This window comes from Agrilus planipennis, unplaced genomic scaffold, assembly GCF_000699045.2.
Source record: "Agrilus planipennis isolate EAB-ADULT unplaced genomic scaffold, Apla_2.0 scaffold348, whole genome shotgun sequence".
NCBI lineage: Eukaryota > Metazoa > Arthropoda > Insecta > Coleoptera > Buprestidae > Agrilus > Agrilus planipennis.
Window position 1 is genome coordinate 119,222 of NW_020439070.1, and position 6,028 is coordinate 125,249.

Genomic DNA, 6,028 nt, shown 5'->3' on the forward strand with positions numbered 1-6,028 from the left:
GTAGTTTTTGAGTATATTGCAAGTTTTTGCATATTTTCAAAAATTCATAACTCGTGTACTATTTAATATTAAGACTTAAACTTATGATAAAAAAGGGTTTCATAGTTTAAAACATTGTTCATTCGCTTAATTAATTGTGAAGGATAATTATAATTGATACAGATCTTGGGTATTTTGTGAAGCTCCATTGTAATTCAATTTCTTATTATTTTTGTGACTGTACTATACTTCACTTTAACTTTAAGTTAACTGAACTAAGTTAAAGTGAAGTATAGAAAGTTACAGAAATAATAAAAAATTGAGTGAAGGATAAATATTGTAAAGTTACTTTTTAACATAATATTGACACTAGTACCTTTACAAATCAATATTTTGTCTATTTTTGGTTATTTGCGTGTTCAATATTAAAATAATAAAATCTGATAAAACTAATATTTATTTGAGAACTGTTAGAGATTAAGAAGAGTAGAACGAAGGTTGATTTAGAACCGAAGAATTTAGAATTTGAATAATTTAGGAAGGTTATGAAGGTGGAGCTAAGGGTTGTAGATAAAAGAAGGGAACCAATAGTAAGAAAATATGATTTGAAAACTGTTGAAGATAGAAAATATAGAATTAAGTTGTTGAACCCAAATCACCGAAGAAACCCCTCATAAAATAGCAATTAGGACGGATAGCAAAGTACAGACGTCATGCGGCTAGTACGCGAAGTTGAAATGTTAATAGAGATTATAGGAAAGTACAGTAATAAAAGTTATTGGAACAGATGGATAGAATACAAAAGCTTTAGAAGATAATGTTGAGAAATATTTACACAGAAAAGGAATATCATACAAAAGATTTACATATTTACACAACGACATTATATGTACAGGGTGCTGTAATTTATGTTGGTCGCTACATATTTAATAACTATGTATTGGGAGAAAACAAGATACCTAAAAAAACTGTTTCATTTGTTTAAAATGGTGAAATGTAAGTGTTCTGAAAAAAATCTGTTTTATACATAAAACTGAAACGTGTACCATCACCAATCGTCTATAATTCAATATTTGGTCTTACTAATAACTATGTAATGCCGGGAAACAACGACAGACTGACAAAAAGTGATTCATTTGTTGAACATAGTGAAGAGTCAATAACGCCACGAAAAAAATTCTATTATACATGACATATACAAAAGTTGCTTTCAGAAACTGTTCAAACTTATGTTAATGTTTAAATATGAATTAATGCGTTATGCATGATATTTAGTGCAGCTGGCGGCTGTTGTAAGGGTTTTATTATTTCTATATGTGTGTAAATAAATAGTCGTTCGAAAACTAAACGAACATATGTGTATATAGTGGTCGGTATGTATATTTCTACGTTAATTTTACGGACTTAGTTGGGATAGATTTTACCTAATTTGCCCATGTGTTTATACTTTATGCGGGGTGATCGGTCAAGGGGGATCGACCCTCTTCGAGATGAAGAAACAAACAGGACCTGTTAATGTTACATATGCGTGAAACGTATTAAAGTGCACTTGTGCTACTCTGTGTTCTCCAATAATTGTGCATATTTTAAGGACGTTATAATATTAGTGATTGTTACCTGTGTTACCTGCAAATCAGGGTGAGTTATTCACTGAGTACTTCAAGCATGCTTAGTAATTATTTTACTGATTGTTTTAAATGAAGATGCTGTTGATGATTTATGTTGATATTGAAAGTAACTCATGAGATAATTAGGGACGCTACCTAGACTGTTAAGCTGCGGTGACACAGTCGTTATTTGGGGGCTGAGGTTTGAAAGCGCTGCGGTGCAATGGGGACTGTGGGCTGCGGTTGTACAGTTATCTAACCCATTAATGACCTCAGTCCAGTTTTGGACAGAAAAGTCTGTCTTGCAGAGGTAGTGCGGGAAGAGGGTGTTTGCCCTTTCCCAAGATCAGGTTGATACAGCATCAATAAGTGTCAAGTAGTTGATTACAGTAATTTGGCTGCGGTCAATGTATTTATCTTTAGTTGATTATATTGCAACATGGCCTTGTACAGTAAGATGCACGATAAATGCTAAGGAAAGGTATGCTTGAGTGCTCACACATGTTTTTCTATATTTGATAAAGGTGCCGTAAGGTGATATTGGCAGTGATATAGCTGGGGATCATCGCTGTGATCGTGTTGGCCTTTTTAAGTAAGTGATCGTTTGTTTTATTTGTTGTGAATATGATGATTAAGAGATTAGGATGTCTTAAAGCAACGCTTAACCATCTTCCTGACGATACTTTATATCTCAATATTGTCCACGCCCCTGTGATGCTACGTTCTTGATTTACGTAGTTTAAGATATCTATTTGATATTCTGTTCAGAATGCTCTTCGAGAGTATATGTTACTTAAGGCCGCTTACACTGTAAACATGCAAAAATTGGCAGACCCTAAAATATTGGTTTTCTTTCTCTGTCACTATCTGAGAGTCTCTATACAGTAAATACTTAAAATGAGGCAAGTAGTAAAACAATGTCGGAGCTGGGACTCCGGATCCAGTTCTGACCATCGTCTAGTTCTTCGGCCCCTTTGGACGTTATTCTTCGGCTGAAGAAGATCATTCTTCGGCTGAAGAAAGTCATTCTCTTGCTGAAGAAGGTCATTCTTTGGTTGTGGAGGAAGAAGGTCATTCTTCGGCTAGACCTAGGTGGTACGTATGTACATTTTACACACACACATACAGACACACACAGACACACACACACGCACACGCACGCACACACACACACACACACACAACACACACACACACACACACACACACACACAAACAACACACACACACACACACACACACACACACACACACACACATACAGCTGCTAGCAACGCAGCCGTCAGCTTTGAATCATACGTAACATGCATGTATACGAGTGCTAGGTGATATGTAAGTGCATTTTACACATACATACATACAGCTGCCAGTACTGCAACCATCGGCTGCAATCCCGTAGTATACATGTATGTATACGTACAGTTGAATGGTATGCTAGATCGTGCGTACGTACGTACAGTTCGAACCATCAGTGTTTGCTGTTGTTGGTACATTTTGCACATACATACATGCATACACACATACATATGTACACTCGTGTATACACATGAGAAGCATACTTACAATTATCGTCATGTTGTTGTATAAATCGCTTTTACTATTTGTGGATATTTTAAAAAAAAAAAAAAAATGGAATTATTTAAATGAAACGTAACAGTCGTTCCACACTGTAGGTAGGTACGTAGGTAAGTAGGTAATAATATTGGTCGGTGATGACTGATGATGCTGCAGCTGTGCTGCTACGCTGTCTGGTCTTACAAAAATTCTAGGTATGCACAGTTCGAACCATCAATGGTTGTTTTTCGCAGTCTATTAGGCCACGAACTTGCCTTCCGCTCGTCGTTCCAAGCCGGGTAAATGATATCCGTTCAGTACATAAAAAAAATAATAAAAAAAATATTAGAACCTACTTTTAGTTTTATACTGCTGCTTGAAGGTATTGAAAAATCTTTTATTGTCATGTTAACTCATTTTACTGTAAATAGATAATAAAATACTAATTTTATATACAAAGGGCCAATTTACTAATAAATGTAATACAAAGTTATAACGGCATAACGTCAAAGAGAATAAAATAAACAAAAATTGCAGGTATTTGTGTAAAAGTTGAGTTGTTTACTTTTGATTACAACTACTATTCAGTTTCTACCTTCACATTCGGTTTATACCAACTTAGTTGACTACTGCCGCTTCAAAGATCATGTTCATTTTAGGTTGTGAGTTTAAAATTATTTCGACAAAATGTCAGAAAGAGTTACGCGAAACGAAACAGACTGTCCCATTTTAGGATCATCTTGTTTCATTGATAAATTAGTGCTTCCAACAACATTCGACGTGTTAAAGTATATTATTCTTGTTAGAAATAAAGAAAAACTTAAAACCAATGGCAAACAACCTTCTATCTCTGAGGTATTCAATGCAGTATTAATTGATCTTATAGAAGTGTGGAGTACAGCTTCATTACCAACTGTTACAATACAACGAGTAAAACAAAAGCTAAAATGTAATTACGATACATACTTACATTTTTTACGCTATCCAAAATCCAAGCAAACTGAAAATTTAAAGTGAAGTTACAAGAATGGAAATAAAAAAGTACCACAGAATTGTTTGATATTTGTAGCTGCAAATGCATTGATTTTAACACTTACAGTTGTCCTCGGGGGACGAAAGTCCCTACACTAGAAAGGGGTTTTCTATATGACCAAAGACATGAAAAATGGCGATTGGGAGCTTAAATCGCACCGAGACGAAAAAACTGGCAAAGAAATTTGCAAGGGAGTCGAAATCCAATCTAACAAAGACAAGGAAAGAGGAAAACGCTGAAAAGCAAGCTCCCTCGTCGTCTGCTCTTTCTGTAAGCTACTGCACTTATAAGATAATCGAACCTCAGCCTAGTACTTCGAAAACCCTTCATTCTAATGCTTTGCTACTACCTCTATCGAATCACAGAAACAGGCTATCTCTATCTACCTTAGCCACAGTTTGTGATCGTTATAATATCTCTGACCGATCGGCGGCAGCAGTTGCAAGTGCAGTATTGCAAGATGTCGGACTGATTACTTCGGAAAATACAGAAAAAATCATAGATCGTAGCAAAGTTCGAAGAGCTAGAAAACGAGTGCGTAATGAAATGCAAAGTATTCTTCGGAAATTAAAGGTTTGGAAATTAAAGGTATCTACTTCGAGGGAAGAAAAGACAAAACACTTGTGTTTCGCAAGAGAGATCGACGTTTACATAAAACAATTGCTACAGAAGAACACATCTATTTAATATAGGAACCCAGATCACTCCACTTAGGTCATCTAACTACGTTGTGTGGTACAGGAAAGGCTATAGCGAATTCAATACAATCATTTTTTACTAAGAACGAGATACATTTGAGAAAATTGTTGGTTATTAGATGCGACGGAACTGCTACAAATACTGGCTGGAAAAATGGAGTGATTCTTTTTATAGAGTTGAAATTAGGCAGACCACTGCAACGGTTCATCTGTCTACTACACGCGAACGAAACTAACTCTTCGGAATTTATTTATTAACTTGGATAGAGCAACCAGCGGGCCCCAACTTTATTCCGGACCAATACGAAAAGCGTTGGAGAACTGTACTGATCACTCTGTCATTGAATTTTCTGTTATCCCGACAAACATGCCTGTTTTACTGCCGGAAACTGAAAATAGCCTGAGTACAGATCAGAAATATCTATATCAAATCTGCCAAGCAATAAGCAGTGGATCATGTTTGCAAGATTTGTTTAATAGAAGGAAAAATGGCCCATTCACGATGGTTAACAACGGCTAACAGAATCTTGCGACTATATGTTGCCACACCAAACCCATCAACGCAATTAATTAAACTCGCAGAATATATTATGAAAGTTTGCACATCCTGAAAATCTATTATTAGCAATGCTATATGGTAACCGATCAAATATAAAGAATTGGGATTAAGGAGAATAATTTCATCTAGAAAAAATTCGAAACCTGGGGTAAGGATATTTAAAGTTCCGAAGTTAAACTTTGAGGCCAGTGACTACACTGATATGATTGTATGGAGTGAGTCACAACTTACGCTTCTTCCAATGGTAAAGTATATCAGTGACAAAGAATTAGAACACCTGATTGTATGAAACTCGCACATTTTGATAGAGTTGCGATTTCGATCTTTTTGGATCTCATCAGCGCGTCGCAAGCTGCTCTGACAGAACACAGACCGACTCTTACCTGCTGTCTTAACAGTGCGTTTTAGAAAATACTACAAATGGCGCGGTAAGCGCCATCTGTAGCACGATGCTACATTTTAAATACATAATCCAAATTAAATAAAATTATTCGAAGTGGTCTGTATTCTGTCGAAACTGCCAGACGCGGATCGCGATTTCGATCTTTTTGGATCTCATCAGCGCGTCGCAGGCAGCTCCGACAGAACACAGACCAAC